Genomic DNA, 25,547 nt, shown 5'->3' with positions numbered 1-25,547 from the left:
GATCAAAGCCTACAATGGACAGAGCATCGACAAAAAAGGTACATGTAAAATCAAGGTGAAATTTAAAGAAAAAGAGAACCAGCTCAGGTTCGCAGTAGTCCCAGATGGACATTAATTATTGCTGGGTGACAAAGTACATGAAAACTTCAGCCTAGTTGAGAGGGTGTACTACATAAGCAGCACCAATGCACGGAATAGCCTAGAGGAAATACTGGATCAATTTCCAGACACCTTGAAGGGGTTTAGTGACCTACCATTCCCCAAGGCAGGTTCCAGTGCCAGTAAAAGAAAATCTCAAATAGGAACTCGACTGAGTGATGGCACTAGGGGTCATAAAGAAAGTGGAGGAGTCCACATAATGGGTGAATTCAATGGTGTGTATCAAAAAAGCCGACTAGTGACCTACGCATGCGCATGGACCCAAAAGACTTGAATGCCAATATAAAGAGAGAACATTATCAGATTCCAACCCCAGGGATTAAATTATAAATGAGATGGACAGTGCAATGTTTTTCAACAAATTAGATGCATCCCAGGGCTTTGGGCAAATAAAACTGCATGAAGATAGCACAAAATGTTACTTATTGGTAGTCCTTCAATTTGAAGAAGACACCCTGTTGTGCAGTTCATCTGTGGATATGAAGGTGACTCTGCAGTTCCAGCCTGGAAGTGCAGAGTTTAGCACAATGGGAGCACAGCAAGTCCATTGTTATAACCGTGGTGGCTGCTTTGTGATGCTGTTTACAGTTTTCCATCGTTTTTTGGCAGCATCTGTCTTAAAAATTGGTGTAGGCCTCATATCACAGGGCTCTCCAATGAGTTCTGTTAGCAGCTGCAGTTCTCTTGGCTGTATGCCACAGTCATATAGGGTTTCCTACACAACATCTTTATAGCACTTGTGTTGATGACCTTGAGGTCTCCTTCTGGTCTCCAGTACACCATAGAGCAGCTGGTGAAGCATATTGGTGGTCATCCATTTGATGACGCATCCGACCCACTATATAAAGGACTCAAAGGTGGTGGACTTTGCGTGATCCAAGACCTCTAGCTTGGAGACATAGTTTTGCCAAAGGATGCAAAGGGTGGATCAGAGGGCATGCTTATGAAATTTCATCAGTTGTCTGATGTGACATTGATAGAGTTCAGGTCTCACATCCATAGAGGAGAGAAAGGATGACCACAGCTCTGTAGACTTTCAGCTTTGTGGAGTTGCGGATGATGTGTTGATTGAGCACCCTGATACGCAGCGTCTCCAGAGCCTGGCTGGCCTTGCTGATCCTAGAGTCAATTTCTTTGTCCAAAGACCCATCACTCAAGATGATGCTCCCCAAGTATTTGAAGCTGTTTATATTTGTCAGCTGGGTGTCATCAGCAGTGATGTTTGGTTCTATGGTGTTGGTGTTTGGCACAGACTGATGGACTACTTCAGTCTTGTTCAGGCTGATGGTCAGGCCAAAGAGCAGAGCAGCATCTGAGAATTTGTTCAGCATTAACATTAGATCACCGTCTTTTTGCACCAAGAGTGCACAGTCATCAGCAAAAATGACTGTGTAGAGGCACTTCATCCGTGTGTTCAAGCGGTGAAGGTCAAAGATTGATCTGTCCAGTCAGTACCTGATGTGCATTCCTTCCTCCAGACCTTTGACAGCATGTGATAACATGCAAGTGAAGAACAGATTGAACAAGATTGGGGCTGGTACACAACCCTGCTTCACCCATTAGAAATGGAAAATGCAGCTGATTATCATCACTGTAGACGACCTGTGCTATCATTCAATTGTGGAGCAGCTGAATCAACTTTATGAATTTCCTTGGTCATCTGTAATGTCTCAGGATGATCTAAAGAACCTCCCTGTTTACAGTATCAAATGCCTTTGTCAGATCAATGAAGACAGAGTAAAGAGGCTTGTTCTGCTCGATGCACTTTTCCTGGATTATCTCACAGCACCATAATGTCAGTTTATGGTCCTTCTAAATCAGGATACTGTCATTTGACAGGTTGAGCCTGATCAAAGTCCATGCTGAACTGAAAAACCACTGAGCTGAACACTTTTCCAACCTACTCAATAGGCCATCCACTGTTTATTCTGATGTCTTACAGCAAATCTCTCAGCAGCCAGTCCTGGATGGGATGATGAAAGTGATCTCGCAGAGATTAATTCAAATAAAGCAACAGGGCAGGATGGTATTCCTGCCGAGATCTACAAAGCTCTAAGCCTAAATGCATTACAGGCATTTCAAGACATCCTGGAAGACATCTGGATCACAGAGGAGATGCCTGACAACTTCTATGATGCCCTCATCATTGCTCTCTATAAAAATAAGGGAAGCAAATCAAACTCTGGAAACTACAGGGGTATCTCACTGATGTCCATCGCAGGTAAGATTTTTGCCTGCATCCTCATGAACAGACTTGTCACTGTCTTGGAAAAGAATCTCCTGGAGGCGCAGTGTGGCTTTCAGCCACAATGGAGTACAGTGAACAAAATGCTGAACATTTAATACAATGTTTGGCTGATTCTCCTGTCTGAGGATGATTTTTGGAATTTCTGCAGCTCCAGATGTGTTCCACAGGACAATGGAATACAACATAGAAGGCATGAATGAGGTACATGTGTATTTACACATGATCCTATGGGGATTCACTCAAGAACACAACAAGAGACTCTGCAAAGTGCTACAATGCTTTCAGAAGTATGGATTAAAGTTAAACAGAGCAAAATCTGTTTGGTGTGAAGTAAACCAGTTTTCAGGGAGATAAACCATCAGACACAGTTATGGAGCCAGACAAGAGCAAGGTGAAAGTAATTTTAGAGATGCCAAGACCCATTGGGAATGATCATTTTATTGGTAAATTCATACAAAACTTGTTTTCTAAAACAATGTACCTCAGGAAGTTGTTACAGGATAAATGTAAATTCAAGTGGACAGACAAACACAAGGAAGAATGGGGATGACTGAAGACCATACTTCAAAATATGGAATAGGCTGTGGGAGAAGAATGGACCATGGACGATGACAACATTTGATTGTCAATATGCACAGATATGCACAAATTGAGAACGAGTGTCTAGGTCTGGTCTATGGTCTTGAAAAATTCCACAATTATGTGTATTGTCCACCAACATTCTTGGCAGAGACAGACCACAAGCCATTAATAGCCATAATCAAGAAAAGTCTCAGTGAAATTTTGCAAGAATCCAAAGACTGATGATAAAGCTACAGTTATGACTTTGAATTTGTGTTCACATGAGGGAAACTTATGGTGTTAGCTGATGCGTTATCCAAGGCAACAATGCAGAGTAAAGCACACAGTGAGAGTTCCACAGAGACAGATGTGAATCTCCATGTGAACATGATCACTGAATCTCTTCCTGTATCTGACATGATGGAGCAGATCGCAGCTGAAACAGAAAGGACACAGTTCTACATAAGGTCATCAACAATCTGAATAAAGGATGGCCTAGAGGTTAATGTCAGCCATACTACAACATCAGAGCTGAGCTGAGTGTTGTCAATGGGTTTCTACTCAGACAGGGCTGAATTATCATTCCTCAATCACTGCAACAAGAGATGTTGAAAAGGGTGTGTGAGGGGCACCTTGTAATGCAAAAATGCAAGAGGAGGGTGAGAACTGCTGTTTATTGATCAGGGATAAATGCTGACATTGACAGGATGGTTTCAAGCTGTGAGACCTCTTTGAAACATCAAGTAAAGCAGACAAAGGAACCCATGATAATAACTGATGTACCAGCAAGACCATGGCAAAAAGTTGGGAATAATCTGTTCCACATGGATGGAAATAATTACTTGCTGGTTATTGATTTTCATACTATCATGAGATGGTGCTGCTTCCTAGCCTGTCTACTGCTTGTGTGGTCAAATATATGAAATTAATCTTAGCAAGATATGGAATTCCTTAAATTGTCTACAGTGACAGTGGACCATGGTACAGTTGCAGAAGAGTATGATTTTCGACATGTGACTTCAAGTCTTCTATATCCACAGTCAAACAGTAAAGCAAAGAAAGGAGTTCACATAGTTAAACATTTGGTTAAGAAAGCACTAGACAGTGGCTCAGATCTATTTCTAGCTCTATTAAATTACAGAGCTTTGCCACTTGAACATGGCATGTCATCCGCTGAACTTCTGATGGGATGTAGACTACATCCACACTTCCATACTCTGCAGACCCAAACAAGAACAGAGATGTTGAAGATGTTGAAACAAATGCATCTGCAATGGAGACAAAAAGAAAATTATGACAATTCAATAAGAAGGTTAGGGCCACTGGCACAACATTACACTGTGAGTCACAGATTCCAATACTTAGGAAAAAAAGGCCACTGTTCTGGAGGGAGTAATTCTAAGATCCTGCACTGTCAGAAAAGAAGATGGTCAAATACTGAGAATGAATCAAAAGAGCCTGCTGAAAATCAAGAAGATCCAGCCTACACAGCAATGGAGGAAACACCACCAGGGCTAGAGAGTAGAGGACCAGCAGAGCCGACACAAGCACCTGTGTTAAGAATATCTACATATATTATTAAGTCATCTAATAGGCTGAGCCTCTGAAAGAAAAAGAACTGCATACTTAAAAAAATGTGCTGCTGATGTTTGTGTTTACATTTGTGTTGAACTTTAAATTGAAATGAATACTGTAATAGCGTATCATGTTGTTCGATCAAACATCTCAAGGAAAGGGGATCTAATGATATAGTGATCCTTCTGACCACCAGAGGGAGTCGGAGACTAGTTGGCAGCAGCTTGGGTTGCATTCAAGATGGATGCCTCCACATGGCTGTGAATGGGTTCTATAGCTGATAAAAGATAGTTGTTTTAAAAGAACCCAAGTTTCTTTACTACAATAAAAGAAATATTTGAAAAAAAAGTCTTCAATTTTAGAAATCCCTTTGGTTCTTTCCTTACTTTTCCATTTTCCTTTATCTTCTTGCATATTTGATTAATACTAAGGGAAAGGCTTTGAATAAAAACATTATCTTCATGAACCTGGCCTGTTGGAAATTTGTAGCATTTCTCATACTTAAAGCCCATGGAATTTGCACAGTTAAGAAGTTACAGTCAAGTTTCCAATAATATTTCTTGGATTTATTAGTGGTTTGTAGGCATTAATTATTCTCCCCATATTAGGTATCTTTTATTTGCTTTGTCAGTAGCTGAATCAAAATCAAAAACTGCTTTTTCAGGCACCACAACAATAAATGCATTATATTTTCCTTGGGATTGGTTAAGTTTAAATCGATTCACTGACTACATAACACAAATGCATTTTTGTTATCACTGTTTGTTTTGTGAACTACATTATGGGTGGAAAGTTGCCCCATAGTAAAAAAACATTTTGTTCCAAACTGAATAAAATGACTAAATTTTGAGATTTAAATTCCGGGACATACATCAGTCTCCTTATGTATTATTTTTTAACAATCGCACCTTTAATTTCATTATAAGGAAATGCATAATGAGAAAGCCCAGAAAATCGCCTAAATTATGAAAACATTTAAATTAAAATAGAATGGAGACCATTGTTAAACTAATCACAGATATTGAGCATTAAACCTCTGGTCCAGATCAATTCCATTCGCATACACTAAAAAGAAAAACTTTGACTTGGCAGGATCCATCAGATAGAGGAGTAACACACACTGCTACAAACCCTACAACTGAACAGGGAAATGGAACAGGTTTAATTTACTTAATCTGTATGGCAGAAAGGTAGTAGAATCCTCACATAAAGACATAATGGAAATAGAGGAGAAAGTAAAGATTTAACAAAGCTTAGTCAGCAAAGATTTGAAGAAGAAAGGGCATGTTTGACCAACATGAATCAAGGCATTGAAACAGTCATAGAAATAATAGGAAAGGGACAAAGAGTAGATATATTATATTTGGATTTTTTAAAAAAAAACCTTTGATCTGGTACCACAAAAGAAGTTAGAAGCAGAAATTAAGTCATGGAAGTTATAACAAATTGGTAATGATATGGAAATAAAGGCTATCCATTAATTATATATTTAAATAGGAAGATGCTGAGAAAAGCATTCCAAAGGATTAATGATGTTACACATTATTACATAAATAATGTGGACTATTGAACCAGCAGCATAATTTTAGCATTTGTAAATTACAGTCACACGTTGGGCCCAACCACATTTATCAACTAAATTCATGATCATCCTTTCAGAATAGTGGTTCTCAACCTTTTTCTTTCCACGTATACGACTTTAAATAATCCTTAGGCCATAGGTGGTCTGTGATTAGTAAGGGATTGCTTAAGGGTGGTATGTGAGTGGGAAGGGAAGGTTGAGAATCACTGCTTTAGACCTAATGGTTACCAAAATATTTTGCTTGAGAAAAATTGTCATTGGCCCATTTCCTTTGGAATTATGAAACCATGCACATAACGAGTCAATTAGGTACAATTAAAACAGTGGTTTTCAAACTTTTTCTTTGCACTGTAATGGATAAATATTTGGGAGAATTTTGGTAAGATTAGTGGGTTACATGCATACACACATTGTAAAACAGATTTTATTTGAAAGACTGAAGAATTCATATTCAATAACATTGCAGGATATCTGGAGAATGTGATGCACATTTCACAAGTAGGTGCTAATTGAACTGATGTCATAAAATGAATGGACTGGAGACACTCTAGCTGTTGAAAGCACTTTTCAAGGATTTTGACAGAGTGCACAGAAAGGTCACTCCTGGGTTTTGTTTATCTAAGGAACTCTTGTTGTTTGCTGAAGGTGGGTTGTTTTGCAAGCGAGAGAGTCACGTAGGCTTTCTGGCAGTTGGCAGTTGGAGAGAGAGAGGGAGAGAAAACAAGCCCTCTCAGCTAGTGTGGGTGACACTGAAAAGAGACTGAACATTCATGGCTGAACCAAGCCAGGAAGAGCTGGTTGGAAACAGGAAGTTCCAGAGTAGTGGATGGCTGGAAGTGATATCTGTCTGATGTTTCTCTTGGAATAAGAGAAACAGAACGGAATTCTGTGGTGGTAGCCTGAAGAAAGAGGTTACCATCTGGAAAACCCTGATGGGGCAAGTTTCATCAGCGAGACATTGAGGTGACTAATGGTGGTACTTCAGTTGTGGAAATCCTGGAACAACAAATCTCTCTCTGAAAACCCTACAAGAACCTTCCTGAGAGGTAAACATTTACCTTTGGACTACCAAAGCCTGGTGAACTTTATACATGTTAAATTCTGTGCACAGTATAAGAATTGCCTGCATCCAGAAAACTTGGAAGAAGGAGAAGTGAGATTGAACTGTGAACCAAAGAACTTTTCTTAAATTTACACACACGTTACATACAAATGCGCTTAGAAATAGAAGGGGGTTAATTTGGGATAGTTAAGTATAGAGATAAGTTAAAGTTTGATTCTGTTTTCATGTTTAAAGTTGATTAAAAATAACTTTTGTTTTAAAAACCACTTGTCTTGGTGCTGGATTTTGGGGTCCTTTGGGCTCATAACACCACCAACATACGATGTTAAGCAATTCCTTAGAGAGCACTTATGCAATAAGGAATAGTTAAATTGGAATGTGAATGGAAAGAAAAAGGTTGTGAACCACTGAATTAGAGCTAATGAAAATCCTTCCAAAATTTGAAGATGTCTGGAAGAAAAACAAACAATTCTGAAAACACTCATGAGCACAAGTTGCATTTGTAGAAAGAAAAACTGATATTTCAGGTCAAAGACTCTTCATTAAAAATCTGAGTAACAAGGAAATGGCGAGATGCAAATTACAGAGATGCTGGGAAATATATGGATAGGACAAAGAGAATATCTTAAAAGGGTGGATCCAGGGATACCAATGGGGATAAACTGTTGATTAATAAAAAATCTGATTATATATTAATAGACAGATTAGGAAGAGAGATAATAGCTAAACAACAGATCATGCAAAAGTTGTGAAATTCAAATCACAGTTATAGAAAACAACCAACTAATCAGGCAGTGTTGTTGGTGAGAGAGAAAAAAAACCTGACTTAGTCTACATTAGTATATGAAACAGACAAGGAAAGTAAGTTACCAGATGTTTCTCAGTCTGTAAGTATCCTGGATACTACATGTCGATGTGGTCAATTCTCAATCTCATAATGGGTAACATTAGATTAGTTCAAATGTCCACAGACAGATTGGTCATTATGAAAGAGAGATGTAGTATTTAAATTAAGAGACAACTGGAACCTTAGGATCACCTCTGACTTGTGGAGCCTATGTCTATTGTTGTTTCGACTGAAAGGGCTGTACAGACTTTGGGTGATGGGAAGGGAAGAAGTAAAGGACAGTGCTCACATCACCTGTGGTTATATGAAAAAGGGCCATTGGAAGGAAAGAGGTTGTTGCAAATGGAAGCATAAACCAGGGAGTCAAAAATGAAAATCTTTAATGGGAGAGGAAGATGTAGGACACTGCAATCTTAGAATTGAACTGTTTCCTGCTGATTGAAGGATTTTTTTTTCTGCTCAGCAGTCCACGTGTAGAACCAATAGGATCAAAGCTTGAGAAGAGGCAAGGAACATTCCTACCCACCATTGTCATTCAGTGACTTCGTTCAGCAAGAGTGAGCCTAACAATCTTTCCTAGATAATTAAAGGCATTACCAAGGAGAATAACTATCAACATCATCCTTGACATCTGAAGTTACATAACCATTTGTGTATGGTGTTCTATCCACAAGATGCAATACACGGATTTGCAAAGACTTCTTTTTATCGGCCTACTCACAGCCAATAAATTCTAAAATCTCAAACAACTGGTATATTAATGCCTTTATCATTTTTGTGTCAACCTTTAAATTGCATGTCATCCTGATTTACAACATTGTGTTACTCCTTCTTTGTCTTCAGATCAAATTTTGGGAATATGCTACCCAGCATCAGTGTAATTCCATAGAGGAAATTGCTTGTGGTTGTCAGAATTAATTATCCCAGCCCCAGAACATGGCTGCAGGATTTCCTCCAAGAAGAGTCCTGGTTCAAAGATCTTCAGCTATTTCATCAATGAATTGTATTCCTTTATCGAGTCAGAGGCATGAATATCCACTGATGATTGTGCATCATTCAGTTTCATTTGCGACTCTTCGGCAAGAGAATCGGTACATGTCTGCATTCAGGCATGTGCTAATAAATGGAAAGTAATACCTGTGCTTGAAAAGTAACAGGAAATGACAATGTCCAAGACAGAGACCAGCTATCCTTGTATACAAATTATTATTGCCAAGTTCCACATCATCAGTGTCCAGGAATTGGAGGGTTATCACCATTGTCCAGAAATTCAATTTGTTCAGCTCGATGTGTACCCTGGTTATAAAAGAAAGTCAGAGTTTGAGTATCTTCTGAAGAATGGTCCACCTCCTGACATCCCAAGGTCTTTCCATCTTCTACATGGCATATGTCAAGAGCATGATGGAATACCTCCACCATTAGTTGGCAGTATTAGCAAATCTAAAGAAGCTCACTTGTTTGACATTCCATCAATCATCCTAAGCATACTTTCCCACTGCTGCCAATGAACACCATGTACCATTTACAATATGCTTTGTAGTAATTCTCTCTGGCTCCTCCAACAGCATCTGAGAAACCCATGACCCCTACCACAAAGAAGGGCAGGATAGTAGGTGTATAGAAATTCCATCATTGCAAATTCAACTCACACCAATGCAGATATAGAAATATTTTAGATATTTTTTTCTTGTCTTTTGTCCTGGAACTCCCTCCTCTGCAACAACATGAAGCACCTTCACCAGTAAGACAGCAGGTATTGAAGAAATTCACTCGTTGAATCTTTCTCAAGAGCAAGGTGGGATAGGCAATAAAATCTGGTGCTTCTTGCACAGATCCTGGAAATTAAGTTGCATAGGAAACTCTGTTTTTATGAATGCTGTTTATCATCTTTTCCAGGAAAAGTAAGGAAGGGCAATAAATATGAGGCTTACTCATGGTGCACATATTCCACAGTGTGATATTTTAAAATATTTCTTGCAATTGTTGTTGCAACTTCCTTCAGTGTAGCCTTTTGAACAAGACACAATACAGCCATGATATATAGATGATAAATGGGTAGATGTTTATACGTCTAAATGGTGTATTTATCAAGTAAACTGTTTGATCCTTTATGGTGCTGAGCTTCTTGAGAGTTGTTAGAGCTTCATCCCTCCAGGCAAACAGAGATGATTCCATCACACTCCCATCTTATAGTTAAATGTGCTGTGGCAAAGTGTTAGAAGTCAGGCAATAGGATATTTTCTGCAGAAATCTATATTATTTTCGCGAAACAACCTGGGTTGTGACATGAATGTAGCTGAAACAATAATCCAGCAGTAGAATTTAAAATGTCAGCTCTATTGTTGTATTATCTATTTCAAACATGACTTCCTCAGCTAACCATAAAACTAACTTTTATTCTTACATGATAAAGCTGCCAGAGGCCCCTTAAGCAAAAGCCAATTTCATTCAGTTATTTTTAGCCCAAACCTGCAAATATTATTTGGATCATTCATGGCCTAAAGCATACTTCTTGTCATGTTTTCTGATATCCCAGCATATCTAAACATTGCAGGCTGCATTTAGACACCCTGGACTGCGGGTGTATAGATGTAGCCTGGATAGACCATTAATTTAGCTAGTGTCAGCACTGTAACTTCACAGGAGGTAAAATTTGATTAAGGAATTAAAAGATAGCAAATTTTCAAAAAGCAGAGGGAAGTAGTGAGTGGAAAGTATTCTGCCTAGAGGTCAGTGACTCATGGAGTTCCGCAGGGATCTGTTCTGGGACCCCTGCTTTTTGTGATTTTTTAAAATGAATGAACTGCAAGAAGAAGTAGCGGGATGGGTCAATAACTTTTCATATGACATGAAGGTTGGAAGTATTGTGGATAGTGTAGAAGGTTGTCATAGTTTGCCACAGGATATAGGCAGGATGCAGAGTTGGGCAAAAAGGTGGCAGGTGGAGTTCAATTCAGGCAAGTGTTAAGTGATGCATTTTGGAAAATCAAATTTGAAGGTAGATTACATGATTAACGGCAGGATTCTTAAGAGTGTGAAAGAACAGAGAGACCTTGGGGTGAACATCAATAGATCTCTCAAGGTTGTCAGGCAGGTTGATAGGATAGTTAACCAGCCTTATGGTATGCTTGCCTTCATAATTAGGGGGATTGAGTTCAAGAGCCCTGAGGTCATGTTGCAGCTCTACAAAACTCTAGTAAGTCCACACTTAGAATATTGTGTTCAATTCTGGTCACCTTATTATAGGAAGAATGTGGAAGCTATGGAGAGGGTGCAAAGGAATTTTACCAGGATGTTGTCTGAATTGTTGTCTTATGAGGTAAGTTTAACAGAGCTGGAATGTTCTCTTTGAAGCAAAGAAGGGTGAGAGGTGATGCCATAGAACAAGATTATGGGAAGCAGGCAGAGATAGGATGGGCAGCCATAATGTGTTTCTATGGCTGCAATAGTAAATATTAGAGGATATCAATTTAAGGTGAGTGGAGGAAGTTTAGGGGAGATGACAGAGGTAAGTATTTTTTTTACACAAAAGGTGATGGTGCCTGCAATGCATTGCCAGGGGTGGCGAAGGCTGGTACAATATTTAAAAGACTCTCAGGCATGCACATAGATGCAAGAAAAATAGAGGTAGGGAAGGTTCAGTTTGCTCTGTCGGTTTTTATAGGTTGACACAATATTGTGGGCCGAATAGACTGTGCTGTGCTGCGACATTCTATATTCTATGTTTAAAACACCTAATGAACATTTGACTTTTTTTTAAATTCTGTCATCAGAATCAAAAGATGCAACAGGAAGTTCTACTCTTGTAGGAGTCTGCAGGTTCTACAGTTCCAGCAGTGTAAGAACACTACTTAAAATAGAAACCATACCCTCAAGCATGAAGGACTCACATGCCAATAATGATGCCATTGGGTCTCTGATTTATGTCATATGAACGAATTAATGAATAAATGAATGTATGATGAATGAATGAGAGTTTTTGTCAAATATACAAGTATAATGTGCAGATGAAATGAAATCTTATAAATTAATTAGGTATTATTACTAAAGTTAAATTTATATCCAATAAGTTGCCAATGAGTTTCCAATGTAATAATTTCCATACAAGTTTTTTTTTTACATAATAAGAATGCATGCACATTTCAAGTTTGAGTTGACCTGAGGTCACATAACTGAGCACTGTGTTCAATAACATGTCCACGAACAATTCCTACACTGTGAAAGTCATACCCTTAAATTGTATGGCTGGTGTCATTAAATGTATAGCCAATAAAACATCTTACTAGTGTCATAAAATAAAACCTTGTAGCGGCCTGTGTCTGGAGACGTGGGACAGCCCACAAAATGACCGATGAACATGGCGACCGCATGGACTTGGGAGTGACACTAGCCGTCATCCCAGGTGACCTCCTGCACGGCAGGAAGACGAGAACTGTGGCAGGAATGCCGACCAATCCCAGGCTGGTGCTCTGATGATGTGGGACCCTGGTGTCAGCACCTGGGACTTATATAAACACAATGGCCAGTGCAATAAATCAGTCTCAACTTCAAGGCTTAGGTGTGCGTGTCATTCTTCTCCACACACGTGTTGAGCGGACATTGCATTTGTTACCCCGATAGGTCCAACCAGCAGATGAACCTGGAGATTTCGAACCAGGCAGAGCCAGTGACCATCCACATGGTCTCTCTCAGGCTCCCAACCTTTTAAGTGTCACAGCCAAACATGTGTTTTGATCAGGCCAAGGCTCAGTTCCAGCTTTGACACACTGCTGAGGATGACACCTGCTACTTCTATGTTGTGAGCGCATTCGATCAAGACACAGTGAAAAGGGTCTTGGACTTCCTACAGCAGCCTCTGGAGCAAGGCAAATATGCAGCCCTCAAAGAGCTGTTAACCTGCACTTTTGGGCTCTCCCAGCACAAAAATGTTGCCCAATTGCTGTATATGGATGGACTGGGGGACATGGCCCCATCCGCCCTAATGAGAGAAATGCTCGCTTTGACTGAGAGCCACAAGCCTTGCCTACTCTTTGAGCAGATCTTTCTGGAGCAGCTGCCTAAGGATATCCAACTCACAGACGACGACATCAGCGACACTCGGATGTTCGCGGCCTGGGCAGACATTCTCTGGAGAGTGAAGAAGGACACCAGCACCGTTGTAAAGTATCAGCAACCCCCACGTACAGCCAACTGCGAGACCAAGTCCAGGGGAGAGGCAAGTTAATACCCCAGGATAATTCTGCTACTATCATCAGTGATGGGGTGAAAATGTCGCCCACCCTGTGGGAAACAGGGTTGATAGTTGTGGCAGTTGGCCCACATGATAGTCTCCTCTATGTTTGGTACTCCTTGTCATGTAGGCATTTCCTGGTCGACACCAGCACCAAGATATGCATCATGCCCCCAACAGACCTCGACACCAGCAATGTCAAGCTGGGTCCAGCACTAAGGACTTTTGGTACCAGCACCATCCCCCTTCAGTTCGGTAACAGCCCATTAACATGGACCTTTACCCTTGCGGCAGTGGCGCAACCGCTCCTGGGGGATGACTTCCTTTGTGACCACTGCCTACTTGTTGACCTGAAGGGACAGTGCTTGGTGCACACCAGAACTTTTTGACTCTACTCTGGGGGAAGCCAAGCTAGCCATCCATGAATTTGCCTGCATTCTGGAGGAGTTCCCCTCGACAATAGTGCCACAGTTATCCATGGCCAAGCCAAAGCATGGGGTAAGGCACCACATTCTGAATGAACCCTACCTCCCTATCCCCCAACCCGGCAACACGCCAGGGCATGCAACCTCCTTCCCGAAAAGCTCAGCCTAGCAAAGGAGGAGTTCAAGAAAATGGAGGAGTTGGGGATTGTGCAGTGCTCCAACAGTCCCTGGGCCTCCCCCCCCCCCCCCACATGATGCCAAAAACAGTGGGGGGGGGGGGTGGAGGCCATATGGTAACTACCACTACCTCATTGAGTCCACCATGCCCGACAGATATCCTGTGCCCCAAATCCAAGATTTCGCCACCAACCTGCATGACAATTAACCCCGTGAATGCCAATTCAGCCTGGACATTATTGACTTCTTGGGGCACCAAATAAAGAAACACGGGGCAACATACCTCCCTGAACAGGATGAGGTGGTCCGGCACTTCGACAAACCATGTCCAGTAAAAGGGCTAAAGGAATTTACCAATACGATAAACATTTACCACAGATTCATACCGGCAATGGCACATATCATGCGCCCCCTCTTCGCGCTGATGGTGGGCAAGTCAAAGGACATTACCTAGGGTGATGAGTCTTCGAGGGTAGCCCAAAATGCCAAATGCCACCCTCCTTATCCACCCCAGACTGGAGCCACCTACCGCTCTGACAGCGACACCTCCAGCACAGAGGTAGGTGGTGTACTGGAACAGCTCATTGAAGGCCAGTGGCAACACCTGGCCTTTTTCAGCAGGCACCTCTGACCTCCAGAGCTTTCGACTGAGAGCTATTGATGTCGCTCCTGGGATAAGACATCTCTGTTATTTTTTGGAAGGTCGGCAATCCAAGGTCTTCACTAATCACAAGCCACTGCCTTCCATAAGGTATCAGACCCGTGGTCAGCCAGACAACAGAGTCACTTGTTCTACATGTCAAAATTTACCACGGACATACAGCACATCCTGGGGAAAAGCAGAGAGGTAGCTGATGCCCTGTAATGCCCGAATAGAGTTGGTACACACCCAGTTCCAAGGGGTCGACTACAAAGCGCAGCAGCAGGACATTGAGATCCCTGCGTATAGAACAGCCAACTCTAACCTCAGGGTGGAAGACCTCTCCGTCAGGCCAGGTAACCTGACACTACTTTGCGATGGTTCCAATGGCAGCTCTCACCCCATCATCCCAGCTGCATGGAGGTGCCAGATTTTCAATGCCATACACAACTTGGCACACCCTGCAATCCAGGCTACAGTCAAGATGGTGGCTATTAGGTGTTTCTGGCATGGTCTCTGTAAACAGGTCAGCCAGTGGGCCAAGACCTGCATGAACTTCCAGACCTTAAAAGTGCAGACTCACACAAAGACGCCCACACAGACTTTTGAACCAGCGCATTGATATAGTGGGGCTGCTACTGGTTTCCCATGTAGATGCCTGCTCACCATGGTCGACCACTCCACAAGGTGGCCTGAGGCATTCCTGCTGGCTGATACCACCATAGAAACCTGCGCCAGGACACTTAACGACACATGCGTGTCCAGAGCACCTAACCTCATACAGGGTGGCACAACTTACCTCTGGGCTCTGGGCAGCACTGGATAACTTCCTGGGAACATTGCTACACTATACCATGGTGTACCATACCACCCTCAGGCCAATGGGTTGGTGGAGTGCTTTCAGAGACACCTCAAAGCAGCTTTGATGGCCCGGCTCGAGGGTCCCAAATAGGTGGGTGAACTGCTTTAGGTCCTTCAAGGGATTCGCACAGCTCCAAAAGAAGACTTCAGGACTTCAGCAGTGAAGATTGTCTATGGCGCACCCTTAACCATTCTGGGGGAGTTCCTGTCCCCCCCAACAAACATCTGGAAGACCCCACGGTTACCCTTGAGAACTTGCAGTGAAAACTGGGGTCCCTAGTCCTGCAACAAGCCTCACCACATGGCCTGCCCAAACATAACGTCCCTAGGGACTTAAAGACATGTCAGTATGTGTTTGAGCAAAGGGGCACACACTAGCCACCCCTACAACGACCCTACAATGGGCCTTACAGGGTCATCAGGGACAACAGCTCCACTTTAATTTTTGGCATAGGTGGTAAGGAGGAGACATTTTCAGTCAACTGCCTGCAACCAGCATATCTGGACTGTAACCAGCCAGTCTCCACTCCTCCCACACGACGCAATGGAAGACCGGCCAAGTCAAAGGACAATGGCCCAATTGCCTGTTCTGGGGGGGGGGGGGGGCAGGTCATATAGTGGCCCTCACACAATGACATGGACCGGCCCATAAAATGGCTGACAAATTAGGTGACCATGTGGACTTGGGAGTGACACCAGCCAAAATCACAGTGAAGACAGGAGCTGTGGTGGGAACACCGGCCAATCCCAGGCCAGCACTCTGAAGATGCAGGGCCCTGACTTCAGCACCTGGGTCCCACATAAACATGATGGCCAGTGCAATAAACACTCTCGATTGTGAGGGTCATTTTTCTCCATGCCCTGGTAGCGCGAACGCTATAACCTTAATATTTTAAGTGGGGTTGGGATTTTTATTTTGGCAATGAATTGACAACTGGAAGATCTGTCAGTGGTAACCACCTTTGAAATAGTGATCACAGGTCACAATTATGGAAAAGGTGACAATAAGAGAGGAGATAAAGTTTTAAATTACCATAAGGCTAATTTTACTAGATTGACAGTAACTTAACAAAAGTCAACTGGAACTAGACACTTGAAAAGAAATCAATCACAGTGCAATGAAGGCTTTCAAGAAGAAGATTCAAGCTTCAAGATAAATACATACACAGAAAGAAAAAGGACAGTTTGCCAAATTTAGAGACCTCTGTGTGACAAGGTCCACATAAAGTAGGATAGACAAAAACAGAAAGCTTATTTTGCACACTGAGTAAAGCCTGTGTGAAACAAAGGTATAGTGGTGAAGCAAAAAGAGAAATTTAGAAATAAATAAGGGTGTTTGTGAAAATACTAACAAGTAAATACATAAAAATCAAAGGGATAACACAGGATGGGGGAGGGTTAGTGATTATAATGTAACCCAACTGTGGAAGTAGAGAATATTGAGAGGGGATAGGAACTTGAATTTGAAGCTGTTTTTCCTCGAGAGAAGCTGGTTAAGAAAATGTGTGAAATATTAGATCTGATAGGATGGAAAGTAAGGAAGTACTGACTGATTTAACAAAATATCCAGGTCCATCTGAAATATACACTGTCGAAATAAAAAAATGCCAAGGCTCTGGCTATTATTTTGCAATCAATTCTGGCTACAGAAATCAATTTAAAATCTGTCAGTATCGATCTGTTGTGCCAAAGGAAAGGGATAAATTGAGAATTATAGATCATTTACTTAGGTTTTGGTAGTGGGAAAAATTTCAGAATCAATTCTGAGTGCTAGTATAGAAAAGCACAGATTCTTCCGAATATTAAACAAGATCAACAAATGGATGCGCAGAGTAAAGTCACTCAGCAAGTTTTGGGAGACCGACTTGAGAGAAGCAAGTTGCAGATCGGGTGTCAAAGAACAAGAATTGGTTGAGATCGATGATGAGCAAGTGAATAAAGGCCTTGAATAAGCTTTTTATACTTATAAATGAACTGTTTAATTAATGTTTCCTCTCCGGGGAGGCAGATTTTTTTGTCTTCTCCTTCCATAACTGTGTGCCATTTTGTGGCAAAAGCCACTTCCCGCACAATAGTAGAAAATAGTGCTGGTTTTTTTATCAATAATTTTCCTAGGGGTTCTTCTAGTTTTTTTTATATAGTTTTTTAAAATTTTCTTTATTAATTACTATTTGAAGCTGTCAAATGTAATTGAAGGTTTTTATGGAGCCACTGGGGTGGGTGGCAAGAGTTTTTTTTATTTTTTGGATTTAAGAAGTGGCAGTTAGTAGCATATTAAATTTTCTAACTTTTAATATAAATGGTCTTAATGATTGAATTAAGAGAAAAAAGCTTTGGCTTATATTAAAAAAATGAAAATTGATATTGCTTTTTTTCAAAAGACATATTTAACTGAGAAAGAGGATCAAAAGGTAAAAGGAAATTGGGTAGGTCAAGTGATAGAATCATTATTTAATTCTAAAGCAAGAGGGTTTGATATTTTGATCAATAAGAATTTACCTGCTAAGATTCAATCTGTGATCAGAGATCCTGCTGCGAAGTTTGTTTTGGCACATTGTCAAATCAATTCAGAGAAGTGGATACTTATGAGTATATATGCACCTAATGTTGATGATGAAAGATTTATTCATGATTCTTTTATGCATCTTGCTGAAGCTCATGAAAAGGTTTTAATTGGAGCAGATTTTAATTGTTGTCTTGATCAAATTTTGGTTAAGTCACAGAAGTCAGTAACCAGGACTAAAACTGTGAAGAGAACTTTGATGTTGATGAAATATTTGAATTTGATAGATATTTGGGGAAGCTAAATCTGAAGGAGAAGGATTATTCTTTTTATTCTTATAGGCATGATTCTCATTCAAGAACAGATATGTTTTTAATGTTAGCAGTTACAAGGAAGAGTTATGCATACAGAGTATGAAGCTAGGATTTTATCTGATTATTCACCACTTTTGATGTCATGATTAGTTTATGAAAAGGAAAATTGTTTTATAGGTGGAGACTTAATACTACACTGTTGGAAAGGGTACATTTTTGCAATCTTATAAGAAAACAAATTCAATAAGTTTTTGAAATTAATTTTATTTCAGAGGATAATAAATTTATTATATGGGATGCTTTGAAAACATTATAGAGTTCAGATAATAAGTTATTCAGCAAAAATTAAGAAGGATTATACTAAAGAATTGAATTATTTGGAAAAGGAGATGGAGAGTTTAGACAAAAGTTTGCAGAGAAATGGTTCTGACAAAAAAGCAAAAGATTAATAAAGAAGAAATTTTATTATAATAAAATCCAGATTATAGAATTGAAAAAAAAAGAATTGCGAGAACTAAACAGAAGTATTATGAATAGAGAGAAATACCCCTTAAAGTTTTAGCTTGGCAATTGAGAGCATAACAAATCTTTAGAAAAATCTAAGAAGAGTACTTATAAGCCTCAAGAAATAAATGATTAATTTAAGGATTTTTATTTTAATTTATATAGATCCCAGTTTAACAGTGATGAGTTTAAAATTGATAATTTTTTGTCTCAAATTAGTTTATCTACCTTGAATTGTTAAGATCAAAAAAATTTAGATGCTTCATTTACGGCAAGAGAAATTAGTGAAGTTCTTAGTTATTTGCAAAATGGTTCATCATCAGGAGAGGATGGTTTTCCACCTGAATTTTATAAGAAATTTAAAGATATATGGAGGTGTTGAAACAAGCAGCAGAAACTCATTCTCTACCAGAATCTTTTCCAAATGTAATTAAAATTGTGATACCTAAGAAAGATAGAGATATTTTAAAAAATGAATCTTATAGGCCAATGTCATTATTAAATGCTGATTATAAAATTATTGCTAAAATTTTGGCAAATGGAGTGTCAAGATATCCACTAAATTTAATTCATATGGATAAAACTGTTTTTGTTAACCCAATCTGCTGATAATGTTGATAGATTGATCAGTTAATTACATTTATCCCAAAAGGAGTATGACTTATCAGTGACAGTAACTTTAGATGCTGAGAAGGCCTTTGATAGATTAGAATGGAATTATTTATTTAAGGTATTAGAAAAAAATTGCTTTTCAATCTACATTTATTAATTGGGTTAAAACTTTATATAAAAATCCATCTTCTAAAATTATAACTAACAGAAAAATTTCTTCTGTTTTCTATTTTCTGCATCAAATAAACAAGGATGTCCTTTATCTCCAGCTTTCTTTTTTTTAGTAATAGAACCTTTAGCAGAGATAATATAACAAAATTCTAAGATTAAGGGTTTAAAGGATAGTTAAGAGGAACATAGGATTAATTTATTTGCTGATGATCTTTTGGTTTATATGACATACCTCAAAAATTATTTCCATCAATTATAAAAAAGACTGAAAGAATATGGTGAAATATTGGGTTTTAAGATTAATTGGGACAAAAGTGAAATTATGCCTTGGTTAAAGATAATTATACTAAAAGTAGAAAATTCGCTTGATTTAAGTGGTCGGAGGATGGAATTAAATATTTGGCAATTAGGGTTGATGATGAATTAAATAATTTATATAAATTGAATTATTTACCTTTACTTCATAAAATTAAAGAAGATTTAAATAGGTGCAATTATTTGCATATAATCCTAGTAGATAGAGTGAATTGTATAAAGATGAATATTTTTCCAAGGGTTCAATCTCTTTTTCAGTCAATTCCTTGTTGGGTCCTCAATTATTTTTAAAGATTTACATTTGAATATTAGGAAGATTTTTGGAAAGAAAAGATGGCTAGGGTGTCTTTGGAAAAATTGACATGTAAGTTTGAATTGGGAGGTGTGCAACTTCCCCATTTTAAGAATTATTATAAGGGAGCTCAATTGAAATTTATTAGTGGAATGTTTGATGTTGATAAATCTCCAGCCTGGGTTAAAATAGAATTGAGTAAAATAGGAGAAAATTGTATGCAGGTCTTTGTTTTTAAATGGAATTCAATTTTTATTTTTTTAATTTATAAATCATAATAAATCATAGAATCAGAATGCAAACTGATGCATAATATTTTATGCAATATTACCCCCATCCCCAAACCTATCCCACCCACTCCTCCCAACCCCCCTCTAAACGTCCCCAAAAGAAAGAAAGAAAAAAAAGAAGAGAAGATCGGCTAACCAGTGTGTTCTCTTTTGTTAATGATTTTCCAAATGGTTGATTTTGATAATCCTAAGGTTTGGGAAATATCTCTTATTATTTTATTCTTGTGTTTCAGCCCTTCAATTATTTGCTATGGATTGTGTCAATGGCATCAATGTATGGGAAAGAAAATAGTAATAATTAAATCTCACATATTCCATATACGAGCTCCAAGTTTTAACACAAAAGGGATGATTATTTTGTGAATTATATGTTATTTTTTCCAACTGAATACAAGATCACATTTCCGCATGCATCTTTGAATACTCAAATTAGTCTCATTTTGCCAAGTAATTGCAAAACATTTTCTAGTTACACCTAAAGCCAATCTCAAAAAGGCAATTTGAAATTTATGTAATTTTAACTCCAAACTCAATTGTTTAATATAACCCAATAAAAATGTCATAGGATCAAGTGAAATTTTAAATTTAAACATAACTTCCAAAAATTCCTTAATTTTGCTTCAAAAATGTTTAACCATCTCACATAACCAAACCAAATGTAAAAAAAAAGAACCTACTTCCTTATGGCATCTAAAGCACAAGTCAGAGGAAATATATTTAAATTTCCTTAATTTCTCTGAAGTCAAATATAATTGATGGATGAAATTATAATAAGCAAATTGATACCTTACATTTATAATTTTAGTCATAATGTCCTCACATATCCAATCATCCTGAGAAATATATACTGCCAAATCTTTTTCCTACTTCAGTCTATATTTATAAAGATCCAATTTAAGCATTTTATTCAGTAATAAAGCATACATCTCAGATATAAATCCTTTCTTGCCACCATCAGTAAGTAAAATCTCAAATTTAGACCATTTAGGTAGCCTTAAGATACACCCAAAATTGTTCAATAAAAAAGCTTTAATTTGATAATATGAAAAAAGAGTACACAAAGATATTTCATACTTCTCCTTCATTCTTTGAAAAGAGATAAAATAACCGGCTTCATAACAATCATTAGCCAATTTAATTCCTTTGTTTTCCCACAACTTCAAAAGTTGATTATTTACTGTGAAGGGGAAAAGCTTATTTTGAAACAAAGGAGTTTTAGTTGTAATTTTACCCTGAGTACCTTTAATTTCATTCTTATTATTCCATAATTCCATTAAATGTTTTAGCACAGGTAAATTATAATTACTTAATAACTGAGAATTCCATCAATAAATAAATTGATTCATCTTCTTCTCACCAATCTGAGATAGTTCAATATTAGCCCATATCAAAGGATATGAAAAATCCAATTGATAAATTTCAACAGAGCTGATTCATAACAATTTTGAAAATTAGGAAGTTGCATATTTCCAAGTTAGCTTCTGTAATGATACCCTTGCCATTTTATCTTTCCACAGAAATTTTCTCACCCAAAAAATATTTGAGGAATCCTACAAGGAATAGACTGAAAATTATATTGAATTCAGGGAAAGATATTCATTTTAATACAATTAACCCGTCCTATCAATGTTATAGGTAAATCTTTCCACCGATCCAAATCATAGATAATTTTAGGAAATAAAGGTAGATCATTTTATTCAAATAAATGATTACAATTACTATCAATTGTAATACCTAAATATTTAATCTGAGCAGACCATTTAAACTTCACAACCTGTTTACAAAGCGAATAATCCATATCGGCTAAAGGCCAAAGTACAGTTACACCAGTTTTGAATCATTTGATTGAATTATAGAATAAAATAGATTATGAAATAGGTGGAAATGTTTTGATTTCTCTAAAAATGTCTCTATATCAAAATAGATCTTCCTTTTTCTATGGGTAATCAATCTTTGAGGATTTGGAGTCGAATGGAGATTAAGAAAATAGAAGACTGTTTTGAAGCTGATAAATGTATTTCTTTTAAATGAACGAAGGAAAAAAATGAAAGTCCCAAATAATATGTTTTTCTGTTATTATCAGGTTAAGGCTTTCATGGTTGATAAATTAGGTCCTAATTTGATACTACCTGGACAGAATGAATTAGAATTATTAACATGTAAGGGTGGCTTGAACAAGTTCATTTTGGTGATGTATAAATTACTTCAACAAGAAGCTCCCAAATTAGGAATTCATAAATCAAGATTAAGATAGGAGGTTGATTTAAATAGACAAATAAATGAAAATGATTGGATGCAAATTTAATGAAAAAATGACAAAAATTATTAAAAATTATTATGGGTATAGATTGGTTCAAAATATTTTTTGCAAAATTATACTTAATACCTCAGAAAAAAAAATTAAAATGAACCTAACATTATCAAATTTATGTATTAGATGTGGTCAGGAAGTTGGTTCATATTTTCATTCTACTTGGAAGTGTCTACTTGGTTAGAGGTAGGATTTTTTGGAGAAAATATTAGGGGTTAAACTCCCACAGGACTCAGTGTTATTTTTGTTGGGTAATATTACAATGGTTAGACCTAAAATAAAGGCTAACTAGGTATCAAATTAAATGTTTACGACTATCTTTAGCAGTTTCTAGGAAATGCTTGGAAATCAGATACAGATTTAGGGATAGAGAGATGCAATGCTAAATTGTGTACTTGTATTCCACTTAAGAAAATAACATAATTTATGTAAAATTATTTTTTAAATATAGATCCCATATTTACAATACATTGGTTTGAAAATTTTAAGGTATCTCTGAAAACCTATCCTGTTGGTAACCCGCAGTTCAATTATTTTTAGTAATTTCTTTTTGATATTCTCCCAACTCTTTCTTTTTTCCTTTCTTTTCTTTTTTATTCTTTTTTATATATTCTGAGGGGAGGGTGGGTAGGTGGAAGGGGGAAGGAGGGAGGATGGGGATTTTTATTTATATATATGAGATAGACAACAGACTCGCCAAGGCAAATAGCGCCTTTGGAAGACTACACAAAAGAGTCTGGAAAAACAACCAACTGAAAAACCTCACAAAGATAAGCGTATACAGAGCCGTTGTCATACCCACACTCCTGTTCGGCTCCGAATCATGGGTCCTCTACCGGCACCACCTACGGCTCCTAGAACGCTTCCACCAGCGTTGTCTCCGCTCCATCCTCAACATCCATTGGAGCGCTTACATCCCTAACGTCGAAGTACTCGAGATGGCAGAGGTCGACAGCATCGAGTCCACGCTGCTGAAGATCCAGCTGCACTGGATGGGTCACGTCTCCAGAATGGAGGACCATCGCCTTCCCAAGATCGTGTTATATGGCGAGCTCTCCACTGGCCACCGTGACAGAGGTGCACCAAAGAAAAGGTACAAGGACTGCCTAAAGAAATCTCTTGGTGCCTGCCACATTGACCACCGCCAGTGGGCTGATATCGCCTCAAACCGTGCATCTTGGCGCCTCACAGTTTGGCGGGCAGCAACCTCCTTTGAAGAAGACCGCAGAGCCTACCTCACTGACAAAAGGCAAAGGAGGAAAAACCCAACACCCATCCCCAACCAACCAATTTTCCCCTGCAACCTCTGCAATCGTGTCTGCCTGTCCCGCATCGGACTTGTCAGCCACAAACGAGTCTGCAGCTGACGTGGACTTTTTACCCCCTCCATAAATCTTCGTCCGCGAAGCCAAGCCAAAGATATATATATATATATATATATATATATATATATCTATATTTATATGTGTAATTTTTTACTCAGAGCTTTATAAAATTCTTAAATAGAATATTCAAAAAATGTTAATGAGATTCAAATAAAGGGGAAAATTAGATTTAAAATTGGCTCAAAAGAAAAAAAAGGATTCATTTTGTAATGTTGTTTTGTTAATGGACATAACATACAGGAGGAGAGGCCACAAACAGACAAGAAATGGAAAACATTTAGATTTATCTTTTTATTGTTTTTTTCAATCATGTGTACTGAGATACAATGAAAATCAATTTTACATGCTGTCCAAGCATTGCAAAATGAATGTTGCCATATTCCAGATTTTAAAATTCACATAAAAACCTATGGTTAAATTAAAGCGGACAAGATTAATTATGACAATTGTAAAACTGCGTTTTAACATACAGGCACATTAGATTTATTAACAATGGATCTTGCCATTTCAGAGGTACCTTAGTCAACAAGTGGATGGATGGGACTCAGGAACAAATATTAAGAAGTATGAAGAAGCAAAGTGATTTTGGAGCAAGGAAGGTGGATAAGGTCATTTTAAAGGTACATATGTTGCTTTGCTTTATCAGCCTGAGCATAAAATAGAGTGAGAGAATTATGCTAAAATTATATAACTATGCTGTTTAAGTTACAAATTGAGTACAGTATTGTCTGCAGTTCTGGTCACCACATTTCACAAGGATATAAATGCATTGAAGAAGATACAAAAGAGATTTGTGAGAATGTTTCTAGAACTGAACGATTTGATTAGTTCAAAGGAAGGGTTCTTAAAATGACAAGAAGACTTGATAGAATAAATATTTCACTTAGTTGTGTAAGAGTTCAGTTTGATTAACACAGAAACCATCAACACTGTTATAGGATTCTGTTATTTTTAATCTTTATTTTATGCATTTTTTAAAGTAAAGTTACTTTAAGGGTTGGAACAGAGAAAGACACTCACAGATAACAACATTTTCAACAGACACCCTGGTACCTTACTCAAAGCTGAAAACAGTGTTATTGTTCTCAATTGAAAAGACTATAACAATGGATGTTTACTCAAGAAGACATCTGTTCAGAGAGACAAAGCCATCTTCTTATGACCTAACCTTTTGAGAAATTGAAACAGAAAACCAGTATTGATCAAGCAACTCATGCAATTAAGACTCTTGAAAAAGCAACATCAAGTTCATCAGAAAGTCACCTGGAAGGACAGAATTGGAGTGACTTTAGGTGAGATGGTCACTTCTGATGTTTCTCCTTGTCAGAGGAGAACAGTGATCTACTGTGGCTATTGGAATGGTAATTTTGTTACTGACTCATGTCTGGATAAAGGAAGCAGGATCAGTCCTGTATTTGGATCATGACCATTCTAATGGTCATTTCATTTAACCTTATCTGGATTTGTGAAAGCATCATGGAA

The 25,547-nt window shown here is 38.3% G+C and overlaps 1 long non-coding RNA gene across 2 annotated transcripts in view; it reads left to right on the top strand.

The window, feature by feature from the left end:
- Nucleotides 1-25,547, top strand: part of LOC138758304 (uncharacterized) — a 60,832-nt gene that overhangs the window by 15,540 nt on the left and 19,745 nt on the right. For both annotated transcript variants that reach the window (XR_011354249.1, XR_011354247.1), the window contains exon 2: nt 24,577-24,685. This is a non-coding gene — a long non-coding RNA (uncharacterized lncRNA). The remainder of the gene's footprint in view (nt 1-24,576; nt 24,686-25,547) is intronic.

This window comes from Narcine bancroftii, chromosome 1 (assembly GCF_036971445.1).
Source record: "Narcine bancroftii isolate sNarBan1 chromosome 1, sNarBan1.hap1, whole genome shotgun sequence".
Taxonomy (NCBI): Eukaryota; Metazoa; Chordata; class Chondrichthyes; order Torpediniformes; family Narcinidae; genus Narcine; species Narcine bancroftii.
The sequence above is the reverse complement of the archived record's forward strand: the minus strand, read 5'-3'. Positions and strand labels throughout refer to the sequence as shown.